The 20,109-nt window shown below is 44.4% G+C and overlaps 1 long non-coding RNA gene across 3 annotated transcripts in view; it reads right to left on the bottom strand.

Moving 5' to 3' along the window:
• LOC132208193 (uncharacterized) overlaps nucleotides 1–20,109 on the bottom strand; it is a 59,618-nt gene that overhangs the window by 2,560 nt on the left and 36,949 nt on the right. For all 3 annotated transcript variants that reach the window (XR_009444275.1, XR_009444276.1, XR_009444277.1), the window contains one exon: nucleotides 34–140. This is a non-coding gene — a long non-coding RNA (uncharacterized LOC132208193). The remainder of the gene's footprint in view (nucleotides 1–33; nucleotides 141–20,109) is intronic.

Here is a 20,109-nt window from a genome sequence, read left to right as displayed (position 1 = left end):
GTGGTTGTTCCTGCAATAGATTAAGTGGCTGACCTGTTTAAACATGAAGGTGTCAGCGCGGCTCCTCTGGCCCTTCTATGGGCTGAATCCAAAGCAGTTATGATTGTCTCCTCCTTATCCATTAGTTCATGTCTGAGTGCCTGCACGTGAAATTCCATTGAGAAATTATCACCATTTGAAAGCAACACTGTACATTTCCATTTAGTAAATCCAATCAATCAGCACTGTCAAAAAAAACCACTGATAATTGTATTAGGTTCCAATGAAGTAGTCAATCACTTAAGTTTCTAATATTGAAAGTACATTTAATGCAGAAAGACTAATTACCACCGCAACCTTAAGCAACAGTCAAGCAATGCTGACACAACATGTTAATGCCCATTAGAAGGCCTCTATTTATCAGATATCAGAAGTATTGAAGAGGGAAATTCATCTGATGTGGTCTATATGTTTTTCATATTATGTTCTTCATATTAAATGTGCTAATCTGTGGATGGGGACAAAGGATGAAGATGGGCATATTTACAGAAAAACACCGTGACTGACAAATCACATCACTGGTTGGAAATGAGAATTGAGAGGAAGATACAAAGATGCTTCAAGAGGATTTGGAGTGACTAAGAGAGAGGGCAAAAAAAATTGTTTGATTCACTTTTTTTTTTGAGCAGCTCATGCTGGGTTCATCCTCACCTTCACCAGCTCTCACCTGTGGCTCCAAATAGTTACTAGAATCTGACAGAAGCCACATAATTGTAAAAAAAATTTCAATAGTAAGGTCAAATGCAGGGAAGGTAAACACTGCATCTCTTACAATTGGTGACTTTATGATTGGTCTATTCTAGCAGGCAAAGGCTGATTCTCCAATACTGGACAGATGAGACCAATCTCAAGGCCAATGGTCACGAGCACAGAACCATGTTGTGGAACATCTGGTTTCCGGGACAATTCACTCTAGATCTCCCAAACATACTGAAGAACTTGCAGCTTCTAATGTTGCTGTTCCAGTTTCAGAAAAACAGAGCTTGATTTTTGTTTTTTCATGAGATAAGACCCCTAACAAACAAAAAAAAATTCTGAAGAGACACAGTTTGTTTCTTGTGATTCAGGCCAGGATTTGTTCACACAACAATGATGGGAAAGTTAGAGGAAAAGTTTCCATATAATGGAATAGGGAATGCTTTTACTGCAAGTGATTATTCAAGCAAAATCTAGTGCTTCACTTAAAAGGGAACTGGGTGAAATATTTACAAGAAAAGAAAATTAAAACAAAGGAAACAAGTAGGGAATTTGGATGAAAAGTCCCCCTTCCTCCATTAGGAGGGTAGCACCAGCACATGCAAGACTAAACTAATCATCCTCAGGGCAAATTTTGTTTTAAATCAATTAGAGAAGGAATATAAATGTGGTTCCATTGTTTATAAAGGGTACGAAGGAAATGCCAAACAATTAAAAGCCTGCTTGTCTTACGTTAGTGGTGGGAAAATTTTAAAATCGATCTGAGAGATCAAATAAACTAACTGAGAAAGGCATGGACTAGTCATGGATAGTCAGCACGGCTTTGTCAAGGTAAGGTCATTACTTACAAATTTAGTTGAATTCTTTAAGAAAGTGGCAAGGAGGATCGATGAGGGTTGCGCAATGAATTTGTCGACATGGATTTTAGCAAAGCAATTGATAACGTCCCACCTGAGAAGTGCAAAAAAGTGAAAGCTCATGGGTCATGGGATACGGAGTAATGTGTTGACTAATCGGCTTAGTGGCAGGAAACAAGGGTAATTGTTCATGGCTGTGCTTATGAACAGAAAGCAATTTCCATTGGTGTTTCACAGGGCTTGATTTTGGGGCCCCTTTAATTTATTTTATAGATGAACGATTCAGACTTGAACATGGGGGGCACAATTGGTAAATTGGCAGACAACTGAAAAATTGGATGTAAGGTGGCTAGGACAGAGGATAGCTCCAAGTTCCAAAATGATATTAGATGGGTTGGCGGAGAAGGCAGGAAAGCAACAGATGGAGCACAACTCTGACAAGTGTGATGCATTGCTTTTCATGAGGACATAAAGGGAATACACAATAAATAGGAACATACTGAGAGGGGTAGATGAAGTGGGGGATCTAAGCATGGAAGTGAACAGGTTCCTAAAGGTAGCACTACAGGTCAGTAATGTTCTGATGAAGGCACAGGGAATGCTTTGCCTCATTGGGAAAAGTGTAGATTACCAAAGTAAGGACATCATGATAAAACTGTACAAGATACTGATGATGCCACAACTGGAGTAGTGTGTGCAGTTGTGTTCATCACAATCCAGGAAGTATATAATAACTCTGGAGACAGTGCAGAAAAGATTTACTCAAATATTGCCAAAGCTGGAGAATTGTAAATATGAGGCTGTTTTCCTTGGAACAGAAAAGTCTGAGGGATGACATGATTGAGGTATACAAAACAGTGAAGGGCAGAGATAGGGTAGAGTTAGTGTAGACAGGAGGAAGCTGCTTCCCTTGGCAGAGAATTCAAAAATCAGCAGTTACAGAGTCAAGCTAAGTGGCAGAAGGGTTAGAGGGGATGTGGGAAAATCCGTTTTATGCAGAGGGTGATGGGTGTCAGGAATTTGCTGCCTGAATTGGTGTTGGACTAAGAGATTCTAAACTCTTTTAAGAAGTACCTGGATCTGCACTTTAAGTGCTGCAGGTCCATGTACGTTTGTAACAATTTGGGATTAAAAAAGGCATCAGATGTCTATGGGTCAGTATGGACAAAGATGGCTGAATGGCTCCCTTCTGGTTTATATCATTTGTATGGCTCTATGTTGGTCCTGCGCAAGGCCAGCATACATTGGTCACACATTATCACTGTTGCAAAGGCACTGAACTAACTTCATGGACCGCAAGTGTTCATCTGGGATAGATACCCTGCACAAGGCTGATAGATAGGGATGGCCAGGATTCTGGCCCAGCATTTGATCTGATTTATTTGATTTATTGCAGTCACACGTACCCAATACAGGTGAACTACCCTTGTTTTTCCAGTGGGAACTGCTGTCAGATGAGTTATTGCAGTGCATTTTGTAGATGGTACACAATGCCCCCATTGTCTATCAGCAGTAGACAAACATCAATGTTGAGGTGATGGAAATAGTGCCAATCAAGCATGGATGGCATCAAGCTTCTTGAGTGTTACTGGAGCTGCGGCATCCAGGCAATCATATTCCATCACACTCCCAACTTTGCCTTGTCAGAGATGGACAAGCTTTGGGGAGAAACGAGAGGAGATACTAACCACATGATTCCCAGACGTGCTCTTGTAGCCACAGTATTTATATGGCTTATCTCATGCAGGTTCAAGTCAGTAGTAACGCCCATGAAGTTGATAACTGAATTTCAGTGTTGAAACTCAACAAAGGAAGATGGTGAGATTCTCTCTTGTTAGAGATGATCATTGCCTGGCACCTCTGTGGTGCAAACATTATTTGGCACTCATCAGTTCAAGCCCGAGTATTATCGACATCTTGCTGTTGATGCTAAACACTGTGCAATTATTAGTAAACATCCCCAAGATTCATCCTTGAGTTGACCATTGTGCCATCCTTCCACTGTGTCCTTCCACTGTGAAACAGTGAATAAATATAACTTAGATACATAAATGGAACTGTCCTGTTCAAAGGTCAAATCCAAAACTTCCAAAATATACAGCTTCTGTCTCACTGAGCTGAACCAGACACTTCATTCTTCCTCCTTGTAACCATGCAGCCAATGCACAGGAAGGGTCATGTGCTGGCTGATTGGTGACCTCAGTGCAATTGTTTCACTTATTTAATTTTGATCAGCAAACAAGCAAGCATACAAGCATCCAAAGTTGGTGTATTATGTGATTTTATGAAGGGAAGGTCGTGCCTCAGAAACCTTATTGAGTTCTTTGAGAAGGTGACCAAACAGGTAGATGAGAGTAAACCGTTTGATGTGGTGTATATGGATTTCGGCAAGGTTCGATAAGGTTCCCCACAATAGGCTATTGTACAAAATGTGGAGGAAGGGAATTGTGGGAGATATAGCAGTTTGGATTGGAAATTGGCTTGCTGAAAGAAGACAGAAGGTGGTAGTTGATGGGAAATGTTCATCCTGGAGACCAGTTACTAGTGGTGTACCGCAAGGGTCGGTGTTGGGTCCACTGCTGTTTGTCATTTTTATAAATGACCTGGATGAGGGCGCAGAAGGATGGGTTAGTAAATTTGCAGATGACACTATGGTCGGTGGAGTTGTGGATAGTGATGAAGGATGCTGTAGGTTGCAGAGAGACATAGATAAGCTGCAGAGCTGGGCTGAGAGGTGGCAAATGGAGTTTAATGCAGACAAGTGTGAGGTGATGCACTTTGGTAGGAGTAACCGGAAGGCAAAGTACAGGGCTAATGGTAAGATTCTTAGCAGTGTAGATGAGCAGAGAGATCTCGGTGTCCATATACACAGATCCTTGAAAGTTGCCACCCAGGTTGACAGGGCTGTTAAGAAGGCATACAGTGTTTTAGCTTTTATTAATAGAGGGATCGAGTTCCGGAACCAAGAGGTTATGGTGGAGCTGTACAAAACTCTGGTGTGGCCGCACTTGGAGTATTGTGTACATTTCTGGTCACCGCATTATAAGAAGGATAGAACATAGAACATAGAACAATACGGCACAGAACAGGCCCTTCGGCCCTCGACGTTGCGCCGACCTGTGAACTAATCTAAGCCCCTCCCCTGACACAATCCCATCATTATCCATATGCTTATCCAAGGACTGTTGAAATGCCCCTAATGTGGCTGAGTTAACTACTTTGGCATGCGGGGCATTCCACGCCCATAGCACTCTCTGAGTAAAGAACCTGCCTCTGACATCTGTCTTAAATCTATCACCCCTCAATTTGTAGCTATGCCCCCTTGTACAAGCTGAAATCATCATCCTCTGAAAAAGACTCTCACTGTCCACAATATCTAATTTTCTGATCATCTTATATGTCTCTATTAAATCCCCCCTTAGCCTCCTTTTCTCCAATGAGAACAGACCCAAGTCTCTCAGCCTTTCTTCATAGGGCCTGTGCTCCAGACCAGGCTGCATCCTGGTAAATCTCCTCTGCACCTTTTCCAATGCTTCAACATCCTTCCTGTCATGGGGCGACCAGAACTGCACGCAATATTCCAAATGAGGCTGCACTAGCATTTTGTACAGTTGGAGCATGACATCATGGCTCCGGAAGTCAATCCCTATAAATCCCGTGACTGCACAAAACGCTAGTCGAGTAGCCTGTATCTCAGTATTCTCCTCGACAACATTGTCGTTTTCCAGAGTGAATACTGTCAAAAAATATTCAATTAGTGCTTCCCCTATCTCCTCTGACTCCACACACAACTTCCCACTACTGTCCTTGATTGGCCCTCATCTTACTCTCGTCATTCTTTTATCTTTTATCTTATTTATCTTCATGATGTACTTTATGAGCAATACCACACATCCCCACATCACTTTAAACCTTTGGAACCTTAACAAGTTGTAGATATCTCCAATTAGCTCACTTCTTCGCTTGAAGCAGAGCAAGGACTAAGTCCTGCACGGTGAAAATGTTAGAAACAACAATGAGCACTGTCCTGCCGAGCCTTACCTAACTTCGTTACTGACCAAACTACCAGCACCCAGTTCAAAGTTGCACAATTGCTCAAGCTTTGCATTTCAGAGAGTGACTATTGTAAACATGGAAGCTAGGAGGAGGGAGGAGGCCAAATGGCTCTTTGAGCCTGCTCCACCATTCTTCATGATCATGACTGATCATCCAACTCAACAGCCTAATCCTGCTTTCTCTCCATAACACTTGATCCCATTCACCCCAAGTGTTATATCTAGCCATATCTTGAATACGTTCAATGTTTTGACATGAACTGCTTGCTTTGGTAATGATTTCCACGGACTCACCATTCTTTGGGTGAAGAAATACCTCCGAAATCGTCTATCCTGAATCCTCATACTGTGACCCCTGGTTCTGGACACACCCACCACTGGGAACTGCATCTATCCTGTCCAGTCCTGTTCGAATTTTATAAGTCACCTCATTCATTTGAATTCCAGCGAGAACAATCCTAACCGAGTCAATCTCTGATCATACATCAGACCTGCCATTCCGGGAAACAGGATGATAAACATGCGCTGCACTGATAAACTATGAGAGCAACAGCATCCTTCCGCAGAAAAGGAGCACAAAACTGCACACACTATTTTAGGTGCGGCTTCACCAAGGTGCTGCGTAACTGCAACACCACATTCTGGCTTCTGTACTCGAAACCTCTCGGAACGAAGGCCAACAGACCATTTCAGAGACGGGAGGAACTGCCAATGCTGGAGAATCTGAGATAACAAGGTGTGGAGCCGGATGAACACAGCTGGCCAAGCGGTATCAGAGGAGCAGGAAAGATGACGTTTCGGGTTTGGGCCCTTTTTCAGAAATGGGGGAGGGGAACGGGATTCTGAAATAAATAAAGAGAGAAGGGGAGGTGGATAGAAGATGGATAGAGGAGAAGATAGGTGGAGACAGATCAAAGAGGCGGTGCTGGAGCCAGTAAAGGTGAGTGTTGTTGGGGAGTTATGATGGAGGTTCATCAGTCAAGGGAAGACAGACAGGTCAAGGAGGAGGGGATGACGCTGGTAGGCAGGAGGCGGGGTGGAGATCAGGGTGAGAGTTCGGGTTAGGGTTACACCCTAACCCCACCCCACCTCCTACCCACCAGCGTCAGCCCCGCCTCCCCGACCTGTCCGTCTTCCCTTGACCGGTCAACCCCCTTCCTAACATTTGTCTTTACCAGTCTCTTTCTCTTCACGTATCTATAGAAACTCTGTCAGTCTTTATGTTCCCTGTATGCTTACTTTACTGCATTTACCCCTTCTTAATCAATCCCTTGGTCCTTCTTTGCTAAATTCTACTATGCTGCCAATCCTCAAATGTTGTTTCCATGGATCAGATACTATCGCTAATTGCCTTTGTTAAGTCATGGATTGGTCCTCTTACCCATTTTGCTTTCATGCCAGACAGGAATAAACAGTTGTTGTAGTCCGCCCATGTGCTCCTTAAATGTTTGCCATTGCCTATCCACTGTCATCCCTTTAAGCAACTCTTTGTGATCTATCAAGGCTAATTTCATGCCTCATATCTTCAGCTTTCATTATTAAGATGCAGCACCCTGGTCTCCAAGTCAACTCTCACACTCTCCATCTTGATTGAAAAAATTCTATCATGTTGCGGCCACTCATCTCGAAGAAATCTTGCACAGCTAGATTGGCAATGATTCCCTTCTCATTACACAGCACCCAGTCTTAGATGCACTGCTTTCCAGTTGGTTCCTCAACATATTGCTCAAGAAAACCATCCCGTATCCATTCCAGGTCTGTTCTAGTTCTGTTATAAACTAGTAGAGCTCTCAACAATAAATTAGAAGGTTATGGCTTCAAGCTGTAATTTATATTTAAGCATAATTTTTAGGGTAATACTTCAATGAAGTACTGAGGAATTTGGATTGTCGGGATTCAGAAGAGGCATTAACTTGAGGCTCCACCTGCTGTTAAGAGCTCAGATCAACTGAAGTCGTGACACACTTTGCCTGGGTAATAAATTCTAGTGACAAACCAGTCCATATCAATAGTGCAAGATAACAAAGTGTGGAGCTGGATGAACACAGCAGGCCAAGCAGCATCTCAGGAGCACAAAAGCTGACGTTTCGGGCCTAGACCCTTCATCAGAGAGGGGCATGGGGAGAGGGAACTGGAATAAATAAGGAGAGAGGGGGAGGCGGACCGAAGATGGATAAAAAAGAAGATAGGTAGACAGGAGTGTACAGGTGGGGAGGTAGGGAGGGGATAGGTCAGTCCAGGGAAGACAGACAGGTCAAGGAGGTGGGATGAGGTTAGTAGGTAGGAAAAGGAGGTGCAGCTTGAGATGGGAGGAAGGGATGGGTGGGAGGAAGAACAAGTTAGGGAAGCAGAAACAGGCTGGGCTGGTTTTGAGATGCAGTTGGGGGAGGGGAAGAACTGGGCTGGTTTTGGGATGCAGTGGGGGAAGGGGAGATTTTGAAGCTTGTGAAGTCCACATTGATACCATTGGGCTGCAGGGTTTCCAAGCGGAATATGAGTTGCTGTTCCAGCAACCTTCGGGTGGCATCATTGTGGCACTGCAGGAGGCCCATGATGGACATGTCGTCTGTGGAAGCTTTGGAAAGGGTGCAGAGCAGATTTACGAGGAGGTTGCGTGGTATGGAGGGAAGGTCTTACGAGGAAAGGCTGAGGGACTTGAGGCTGTTTTCATTAGAGAGAAGAAGGTTGAGAGGTGACTTAATTGAAACATATCAAATAATCAGAGGGTTAGATAGGGTGGATAGGGAGAGCCTTTTTCCTAGGACGGTGACAGCGAGCACGAGGGGGCACAGCTTTAAATTGAGGGGTGAAAGATATAGGACAGATGTCAGAGGTAGTTTCTTTACTCAGAGAGTAGTAAGGGAATGGAACGCTTTGCCTGCAATGGTGGTAGATTCGCCAACTTTAGGAGCATTTAAGTCGTCATTGGACAAGCATATGGACGCACATGGAATAGTGTAGGTTAGATGGGCTTAAGATCAGTATGACAGGTCAGCACAACATCAAGGTCCGAAGGGCCTGTACTATGCTGTAATGTTCTATAAAAACTCTGTATTGCAAGAAAAGACAAACAAAACATTGTATCGTATTATCCTACATGACAAGGCAAAGGGATCCTTTTATCAAATGGAAAGAAAGAATAGATATAATGTTGCAAAGATTAATCACAAGCCAGAGGATCGAGAAATTCTTAAAAGGCAGAAAACAACCAAAAAAAGAAGGGGATTAGGTAAACTTTGAGGATGGACTTGCAAATAATATCAGGACAGGCAACTGGAACTTTGTTAAATATATAGAAAGGAGGACAGGCCAAAGTTAATACAAGCCCCTAAGAGAATGAGGTTGGAGAAATAATATTGGGGAACCAGGAAATGGCTGAAGAGTTAAATAAATTCTTTGCATGAGTCCTCAAGGCCTACTGGTATTATCATTAACCTATTAATCCAGAAACCCAGAAAATGTTCTGGGGACCTGGGTTCGATGGTGGAAGTTTAATTTTTAAAAGAAGTCTGGACTTAAGAATCTACCGATCACCATGAATCCATTGTCACTAATGTCCTTCAAGGGAGGAAATCTGCCAACCTCACCTGGTCTGGCCCACATATGACTCCAGACCACAGCAATGAGCTTGACTCTCAACTGCCCTCTAAAATGGCCTCGCAAGCCACTCAGTTGGACCAACCACTACTTAGACTCAAAGAAATGAAACTGGATAAATCACACAGCATTGACCTAGGCACCAGAAAAGACAATGGCAGAAACTGCCCTGTCGACCATGCAAAGTCCTCCTCACTAACATCTTGGGGTTCGTGCCAAAATTGGGAGAACTGTCTCACAGATTAGTTAATCAACAGTCTGACACAGTCATAATATCTTTCACACAATGTCCCAGACTCCACCATCACCATCACTATCCCTGGATATGTCCTCTCTCACCGGCAGGACAGACCCAGCAGAGGTGGTGGCACAGTGGTGTACAGTCAGGACAGTGTTGCTCTAGGAGGCCTCAGCATTGACTCTGGACCCCATGAAGCCTCATGGCTTCAAGTTAAACATGGCCAAGGAAAGCTCTTGCCGATTACCACGTACCGTCCTCCCTCAGCTGCTGAATCAGTACTCTGCAATGTTGAACAACACTTAGAGGAAGCACTGAGGATGGCAAGGGCACAAAATGTATTCTGGGTGGGGGATTTCAATATCCACTGCTAAGAGTAGCTCAGCACCAGTGCTACTGATCGAGCTGGTCAGATCCTAAAGGACACAGCTGCCAGACTGGGTTTGCGGCACGTGGTGAGGGAGCCAACAAGAGGGAAAAACATACTTGACCTCATCCTTACTAATCTGCCAGCTGCAGTTGCATCTGTCCATGTCAGTATCAGTAAGAGTGACCATCGCACAGTCCTTGTGGAACAACGTCCCGCCATCACACTGAGAACAACCTCCATCATGTGTGTGGCACTATCACTGCAGTAAATGGGACAGACTTCACATAGATCTAGCAACTCAAGGCTGGGCATCCATGAGGTGCTGTGGGCCATCAACAGCAGCAGAATTGAACTCTAGCACAATCTACAACCTTCGTGGCTCAGTATGTCCCTCACTCAACCGTTACCATCAATCCTGGTTTAATGGAGAGTGCAGGAGGGCATGCCAGGAGCAGCACCAGGCTTACCTGAAGATGAGGAATCAACTTGGTGAAGCCACCAAACAGGACTACTTGCATGCCAAATAGCGAAAGCAGCAAGTGATAGGCAGAGCTAATCAATCTCACCATGGATCTGATGTAAGTTCTGCAGCCCTGCCACATCCAGTCATGAATGGCAATGGACAATTAAACAACTCACTGGAGGAGGAGGAGGCACCACAAATGTCCCCATCCTCAACGATGGAAGAACCAAGCACATCAGTGCAAAACATGAGGCTGAAGCATTTGCAGAAATCTTTAGCCACAAGCGCTGAATGGGTGATCAAACTCGGCCTCCTCCAGTGATCCCCACTATTGCAGATACCAGTCTTCTGTCAATTCAATTCACTCCATGTGATATCAAGAAATGGTTAGGGACACTGGATACTGCAAAGGCTATGGGTCCTGGCAACATTCCAGCAACAGTACTGAAGATTTGTGCTCCAGAACTTGCTGCTGCCCGAGCCAAGCTGTTCTAGTTTGTTTCAACACTGGTATCTACCTGACAATGTAGAAAATTGCCCAAGTATGTCCTGTACAGAAAAAGCAGGACAAAACCAGGCCAGCCAATTACTGCTCCATTAGTCTACTCTCAATCATCAGTAAAGTGATGGAAGGTGTGATCAACAGTGCTATCAGGCAGCACCTGCTCAGAAATAACCTACTCAGTTACGCCCAGTTTGGGTTCTGCCGTGGCCACTCAGCTCCTGACCCCATCACAGCCTTGGTTCAAACGTGGACAAAAGAGCTGAATTCCAGAGCTGAAGTGAGAGCGACAACCCTTCACATCAAGGCTGCATCTGACCGAGTGTGGCATCAAGGTGCCCTAGCAAAATGGGAATCAATGAGTTTCACAGGCAAACTCACCGGTGGTTGGAGTTATACCTGACACATGGGAAGGTGGTTGTGGTTGCTGGCAGTCAATCATTTCAGCTCCAGAAGATCTCTGCAGGAGTTCCTCAGGGTAGTGTCCTCGGCCCAACCATCTTCGGCTACTTCATCAATGACCTTCCCGCCATCATAAGGTCAGAAGTGGGGATGTTCGCTGATGTTTGCACAATGTTCAGCACCATTTGACTTCTCAGACACTGAAGCAGTCCAAGTTCACGTGCAACAAGATCCGGACAATATCCAGGCTTGGGCTGACAAGTGCCAAGTGACATTTGCGCCACACAAATGCCAGGCTCTGACCATCTCTTGACATTCAAGAGTGTTACCATCAATGAATCCCTCACTGTCAGCTGGGCGTTACCATTGACCAGAAACTCAACTGGTCATCACATTAAGATAGTGGCCACATGAGGAGGCCAGATGCTGGGAATATCACATCAAATAACTCACCCCCTGACTCCTCAAAGCCTGTCCGCCATATAAAAGGCACAAGTCAGGAGTGCGATGGAACACTCCCCACTTGCCTGGATGAGTGCAGCTCCATCAACACTCAAGAAGCTTGACACCATCCAGGACAAAGCAGCCAGTACAACATCTACAAGTATCCACTCCCTCCATCTGCAATGCTCAGTAGCAGCGGTGGGTACTAACTACAAGATGCACTGCAAAAATTCACCAATGCTCCTCAGACAGCACCTTCTAAACCCAAGACCACTTCCATCCAGAAGGACAAGGGCAGCAGACATATGGGAACACCACCGCCTCCAAGTCCCTCACCATCTTGACTTGGAAATACATTGCCATTCCTTCCCCTCAAAATCCCGGAATTCCCTCCCTAATAGCGCTGTGGGTCAACCCACAGCAGGAAGAATGCAGTGGTTCAAGAAGGCAGCTCACCATCACCTTCTCAAGAGGCAACTCAGGATGGGCAAGAAATACTGGCCAGGCAGTGACACACATGTCCCACAAATGAATACAGTCACAGTAAAAGACACTGACAGTGTTCCAAAATTCCTGCATAATCAAAGGGCAAATGATAGGACAGGATATAAAACAGCAACTATCCCTAAAGAAAAGATATGAGGGAAACTAACTGGGTTAAAGACCATTAGGTCCCCTGGGCCCGAAGTGCTGCATCCCAGGATATTAAAAGTAATAGCTATAGTGATAGTTGATGCACTGATCACAATCTCTCCAGTATCCTTGGCTTTTCAAAAAGTCCCAGTGCCCCACAGGGCAGTATGGTGGCTCAGTGAGTAGCATGCTGTTTCACAGTGGCAGGGACCTGGATTCAATCCCATCCACAGGTGATTTTCTGTGAGGAATCTGCACCTTATCCCCGTGTCTGTGTGGGTTTCTTCGAGCTGCTCCGGTCTCTTCCCGCAATCCAAACATGCACAGATTAGGTGGATTAGCCATGGGAAATGCAAGGTTGCAGGGGCTGGGCAGCTGGTTGAATCTGGGTGCCATGCTCTTCCGAGAGTCAGTTTGGACACAATGGGCCAAGTGGCCTGCTCTCATGCTGCAGGGATGCTATGACTAGTACCTTTATTTTAGAAAGGAAAGGAGACAAAAAAGATAACTACTGGCCAGTTAGCTTAATGTCTGTTATTGGAAAATGCAAGAGCCTATCAGAAAAGATGTAATTGCAGAGCACTTAAAATACGTAATACAATCACAGTCACTACGGCTTGATAAACAGGAAATTGTGCATGACAGATTTATAAGAATTCCATGAGGAGATTACAAGTAGTACAAATAAAAGGGTGTGACATTCAAAAAGGTATTTGTAAAAATAATCACACTTCAAGCAGATAAGACTTTTAATAAGACCACATAGTTTTGGGGAAATATATTAACATGGATAGGGGATTGACCAAATAATAGAGAACAGACATTTGGTACAGGGGGAGTCATTTCCAGGTTGGCAAGCTGTAAAAAGTGAACTGCCATACGGATCAATGCCACGGCCATTCTTGTTGCGAATAAATATTAATGACATAGTGATGAAAGTGAATGTACTATTACTGAGCTTACAGAAAACACAAAAATAGGTATGGAAGACAAGTGATGAGACTGCCAGACTGCCTGCAGAGGGATGTACAAAAGTTAAGATGCTCAGACTGGAGTATTTTTAACAGTATGGGAATGAAACGCTATAGGGAAACGGCAGGAAAGTGGTATCGAGGAATATCAGTATTTTATGATCTCATTGAGTGGCAGACTCAATGGACTGAATAGCCTTCTGCTCATTCATCATATTTCAAGAGTAAAACCTAGAGTCAATGAAATTCTAATTGAATTAAATATGGAAAATCAGCAAGGACATGTTACATTGCTTAACCCAAAGTCAAAGTACAAAAGCAGATTCCACAAAAGCACAGATAGCACATTCTTTGAGATGCCTCTTACTTCCAGACCAAAACGTTGCAACAAAAACTCACTAATGTAGAACCAAGAATACAAATATTCATGCAGCTACTTTCATGATGTGAAATGTCAATGTGATCTGTCACCCGCCAGTGACACAATAAGCAATGCTGCAGTAAGGTCAAGACAGACAATTAGGATGATTATTATTGATCAGTTTGGGTATTCAGAGACAGTGAGGGGGTTCTCAGACAATGTTGAACCTCAAAGCACTTACAATCTGGGATTATGGTTTCCCTCCAGCACTACATTACAAAAGAAGAAGAAATGCTGAGAAATCAAAGGTCGAAAAACATGGCATACGTTTTAGGCAACACAGGAAGAAACCAGAGTGTGTCCAAATTCTGTGACAGAATATAATTTTCATACAACGCTTTCCTTAACATTTGGAAATGAGAAAGTATCTTTCATCAATGTTGTGTATATGGCTGCATTATTTTCTCTCAAACTGTGTTCTGTCATTGCTGTGAACAAAACAAAAAGTGTTCTGGAGAGATAGCAGGAACTGCACATGCTGGAGAATCGGAGTTAACGAGGTGTACAACTGGATGAACACAGCAGGCCAAGCAGCATCAGAGGAGTAGGAAAGCTGACGTTTCGGGCCTAGACCCTTCTTCAGAAACATCAGCTTTCCTACTCCTCTGATGCTGCTTGTCCTGCTGTGTCCATCCAGCTCTCCACCTTGTTGTCTCAGAAACAGTGTTACAGTGATTAGTATGAGTCCTAGCTCTGACCAACTTTTTGTGCGAAAGGTTGAATATTCATCATTCTAGTTCTTGTACTCATTTTGCAGGACCTAAATGCCACAGCACAGTGGCTGAGTGGTTAGCACCACTGCCTTACAGTGACAGGGCCCCAGGATCGATTCCAGTTGTGGACAACTGTCTGTGTGGAGTTTGCGCATTCTCCCCATGACTGTTTGAGTTTCCTCCAGTTACTCCCATTTCTTCCCACACTCTAAAAGATATTGCTGCTACGGGATTGTACGACATAATAAATGTGTTAGTGAGAATGGGGGGAAAAGAGTCCCTTAAGACACAAGGGTAGCCTTGGAGAAAGTCTCAAGGGCAACAAGGTGGTGCAGTGGTTGGCACTACTGCCTCACAGTACCAGGGACCTGGGCTCAATTCCACCCTTGGGTGACTCTTCGTTTACACATTCTCCCCATGTCTGTGAGGGTTTTCGCTAGGTGCTCCAGTTTCCTACCACAGTCCAAAGATGTGCAAATTAGGTGGATTGACCACACTAAATTGTCCATAGCTACCAGGTTTGTTAGCCTTGCAGGGGTAGGTGTGGACCTGTTGGGCTGAATGTTTCTACACTGTAGGGATTCAGTGAACCCTCTTTCTACCGATGTCGTTGGCAGAAATGTGCACAATGAGCTATGTAGGAATCCTGCTCATTGACTGCAGCTCCACCTTCAACACTATTATCCCCTCCAGACTGATCTCAAAACTCTATGACCTAGGTTTCTGCTCTGCCCTCTGCTACTGGATCCTTAACTTTCTGACCCAAAACCACAGTGAAGATAGGTAACTGCCCCTCCTCCACAATAACACTAGTGCCCTCTAAGGATGTTTCCTCAGCCCCCTACTGCACTCCTTGTGCACCCATGACTGTGTTGCCAAATTCCAAATTAACGCCATCTGCAAGTTAACTGACGACACCACTGCAGTGGGATGGATATCTAACAATGAATCAAAATACAGAAGGGAGGCAAAGGGTTTGGTGACGTGGTGCAGAGAACAACCTCTCTCTCGATGTCGGCAAAACTAAAGAACTGATCACTGATTTCAAAAGACAGGAGGAGAACACGCCCTGATGTATATCAATGGAACTGAGGTTGAGAGGGTGGAGCGTGTCAAGTTCCCCGGTATGACGATAATCAACAACCCGTCCTGGACTTTCCACGAAAATACGTTGGTCAAGGCGGCACAACAATGCCTCTCCTTCCTCGGGCGGCTCAGGAAATTTGGCCTGACCAATTTCTACAGATGCACCATTAAAAGCACATTGTCCAAGTGTATAATGGCCTGGTATGGCAACTATTCTGCCCAGGACTGTGAGAAACTACAGAAGCGGGTGTGCACAGCCCAGATCATCACGGAAGCCAACCTCTCATCCAAGGACTCCATTTACATGGCTCACTGCTGCGGAAAGGTAGTCAGCATCACCAAAGACCCATCGCACCTACGTAATGATCTCCTACATCCTCTTCCATCAGGCACCAGGTACAGAAGCCTGAACACATGCACACCAACAGTTTTAGGAACAGCTTCTTCCCAGTTGTTATCAGACTGATAAATAGACTCTCTAGCCTGAAATAACGCTGATCTTGCTAACATTGATCTCACTGAGCGCATGCTCTGTTCAATGTAACCTGCATGCCTCTGTCATTTTCATCTGTATATCCTTCGCTTACTATGATCTGCCTGTACCACTCATAAATAAAGATTTTCACTCTACTTTGGTACACGTGACAATAAATCAATCAATTAGTCAACAACCTTAATACAAGTTTGAGGAACAAGACTTCATCATCTGTCTTGTCACTTTCTAGCCTTCTGGTCCAATATTAAGTTCAACCAATTTAGATCAGAACCTACGCTTCCATCTTGCTCCTGTATCCCTTTTTGCATTCAGATGCCTATGTAGCTATTCACACCTCTTCTGGACACAACCTTTGATTTTTTTAAAAAAAATTACCATTGTGTTACCAAGCTTTTGCAAAAAATAATGTTTCGTAACATAATTTCTTCTACCCTCCACCTCATCACAAGCATTCCCTTGAGAATTTTTGGGAGTTTTCCGACCTCCTGTCTACCAGCCGGAAATACCTTACATTTGTGTCTTTCATTTCAGAGAGACTTTTATTACCAAAGCAGTTTTGTCTTACACCCAATGGAACAAACGCAAGAACATGATATTTCAAACAATTGGAATAATTTATACGAGAAGAAAAACATGTCGTGTGGTTGACAAGTCCACTCTTGTGGACTGAATGAGGGTGTACCGCAGGATAATCACCTAATCAATGTATCATTTCCCCTTTGCAGAGAAAACACTGGAAAAATTGAATATACCTGTATGTTTGAACAGATGAAGTACGGGTAAATCGCTGTTTCACTTTACAAGTGTATTTGGGACCTTGCTTGGTGACTGAGGAGTGGACTACAGAGGGAATGGTCACTTTGGAATGCTGAAAGGGGATACTGGTGAAGATGCTGGAAGATAATCTGCTGAACGCAGAGGTTGATGGAGGGACAAGCTGAGAATAAGGAGAATTTATGATTCTGGGATAGGTGGAATGGATGAGGGCCGAATTTTGTGAAATGGATCAAAGTGAAAGTTCTGCGAACCATGTTGGGGTCCTTGGTTGTGGAAAAGAGAAAGCATCTCACACGTGCCGGTGCGGTGTGCTCTGCTCATTACAAACAAGCAGTTTTCAGTCGGCCAATCATTATCATATATGACCTATATGTCTGGCATAATACTGGCTGCAAATTTCATAGACAATGTTGGTCAATGCAATGAGGATTATTTTTGGACTGACAACAGCATCCTGCTAGGGGAAAATACCATTCACATAACCACTATACAGCAGCAGCATGAATTACTTGCTTAAGCTCAAACTTTTGAGAAGCTTTGGTTTTCCATGGCAATTTGAGGTAGACCAGGCACTTTTCAGTTCTAAAATTTGAACCATTTGACAATGCACAGTATACACATCAGTCATCTACTTGTGATATCCATTATAGAACATAGAACATAGAACAATACGGCACAGAACAGGCCCTTCGGCCCTCGACGTTGCGCCGACCTGTGAACTAATCTAAGCCCCTCCCCTGACACAATCCCATCATTATCCATATGCTTATCCAAGGACTGTTGAAATGCCCCTAATGTGGCTGAGTTAACTACTTTGGCATGCGGGGCATTCCACGCCCATAGCACTCTCTGAGTAAAGAACCTGCCTCTGACATCTGTCTTAAATCTATCACCCCTCAATTTGTAGCTATGCCCCCTTGTACAAGCTGAAATCATCATCCTCTGAAAAAGACTCTCACTGTCCACAATATCTAATTTTCTGATCATCTTATATGTCTCTATTAAATCCCCCCTTAGCCTCCTTTTCTCCAATGAGAACAGACCCAAGTCTCTCAGCCTTTCTTCATAGGGCCTGTGCTCCAGACCAGGCTGCATCCTGGTAAATCTCCTCTGCACCTTTTCCAATGCTTCAACATCCTTCCTGTCATGGGGCGACCAGAACTGCACGCAATATTCCAAATGAGGCTGCACTAGCATTTTGTACAGTTGGAGCATGACATCATGGCTCCGGAAGTCAATCCCTATAAATCCCGTGACTGTACAAAACGCTAGTCGAGTAGCCTGTATCTCAGTATTCTCCTCGACAACATTGTCGTTTTCCAGAGTGAATACTGTCAAAAAATATTCAATTAGTGCTTCCCCTATCTCCTCTGACTCCACACACAACTTCCCACTACTGTCCTTGATTGGCCCTCATCTTACTCTCGTCATTCTTTTATCTTTTATCTTATTTATCTTCATGATGTACTTTATGAGCAATACCACACATCCCCACATCACTTTAAACCTTTGGAACCTTAACAAGTTGTAGATATCTCCAATTAGCTCACTTCTTCGCTTGAAGCAGAGCAAGGACTAAGTCCTGCACGGTGAAAATGTTAGAAACAACAATGAGCACTGTCCTGCCGAGCCTTACCTAACTTCGTTACTGACCAAACTACCAGCACCCAGTTCAAAGTTGCACAATTGCTCAAGCTTTGCATTTCAGAGAGTGACTATTGTAAACATGGAAGCTAGGAGGAGGGAGGAGGCCAAATGGCTCTTTGAGCCTGCTCCACCATTCTTCATGATCATGACTGATCATCCAACTCAACAGCCTAATCCTGCTTTCTCTCCATAACACTTGATCCCATTCACCCCAAGTGTTATATCTAGCCATATCTTGAATACGTTCAATGTTTTGACATGAACTGCTTGCTTTGGTAATGATTTCCACGGACTCACCATTCTTTGGGTGAAGAAATACCTCCGAAATCGTCTATCCTGAATCCTCATACTGTGACCCCTGGTTCTGGACACACCCACCACTGGGAACTGCATCTATCCTGTCCAGTCCTGTTCGAATTTTATAAGTCACCTCATTCATTTGAATTCCAGCGAGAACAATCCTAACCGAGTCAATCTCTGATCATACATCAGACCTGCCATTCCGGGAAACAGGATGATAAACATGCGCTGCACTGATAAACTATGAGAGCAACAGCATCCTTCCGCAGAAAAGGAGCACAAAACTGCACACACTATTTTAGGTGCGGCTTCACCAAGGTGCTGCGTAACTGCAACACCACATTCTGGCTTCTGTACTCGAAACCTCTCGGAACGAAGGCCAACAGACCATTTCAGAGACGGGAGGAACTGCCAATGCTGGAGAATCTGAGATAACAAGGTGTGGAGCCGGATGAACACAGCTGGCCAAGCGGTATCAGAGGAGCAGGAAAGATGACGTTTCGGGTTTGGGCCCTTTTTCAGAAATGGGGGAGGGGAACGGGATTCTGAAATAAATAAAGAGAGAAGGGGAGGTGGATAGAAGATGGATAGAGGAGAAGATAGGTGGAGACAGATCAAAGAGGCGGTGCTGGAGCCAGTAAAGGTGAGTGTTGTTGGGGAGTTATGATGGAGGTTCATCAGTCAAGGGAAGACAGACAGGTCAAGGAGGAGGGGATGACGCTGGTAGGCAGGAGGCGGGGTGGAGATCAGGGTGAGAGTTCGGGTTAGGGTTACACCCTAACCCCACCCCACCTCCTACCCACCAGCGTCAGCCCCGCCTCCCCGACCTGTCCGTCTTCCCTTGACCGGTCAACCCCCTTCCTAACATTTGTCTTTACCAGTCTCTTTCTCTTCACGTATCTATAGAAACTCTGTCAGTCTTTATGTTCCCTGTATGCTTACTTTACTGCATTTACCCCTTCTTAATCAATCCCTTGGTCCTTCTTTGCTAAATTCTACTATGCTGCCAATCCTCAAATGTTGTTTCCATGGATCAGATACTATCGCTAATTGCCTTTGTTAAGTCATGGATTGGTCCTCTTACCCATTTTGCTTTCATGCCAGACAGGAATAAACAGTTGTTGTAGTCCGCCCATGTGCTCCTTAAATGTTTGCCATTGCCTATCCACTGTCATCCCTTTAAGCAACTCTTTGTGATCTATCAAGGCTAATTTCATGCCTCATATCTTCAGCTTTCATTATTAAGATGCAGCACCCTGGTCTCCAAGTCAACTCTCACACTCTCCATCTTGATTGAAAAAATTCTATCATGTTGCGGCCACTCATCTCGAAGAAATCTTGCACAGCTAGATTGGCAATGATTCCCTTCTCATTACACAGCACCCAGTCTTAGATGCACTGC

Source organism: Stegostoma tigrinum, unplaced genomic scaffold (assembly GCF_030684315.1).
Source record: "Stegostoma tigrinum isolate sSteTig4 unplaced genomic scaffold, sSteTig4.hap1 scaffold_310, whole genome shotgun sequence".
NCBI classification, from domain to species: Eukaryota; Metazoa; Chordata; class Chondrichthyes; order Orectolobiformes; family Stegostomatidae; genus Stegostoma; species Stegostoma tigrinum.
Note: the sequence above shows the minus strand (reverse complement) of the source record. Positions and strands in the feature narration are given on the sequence as shown.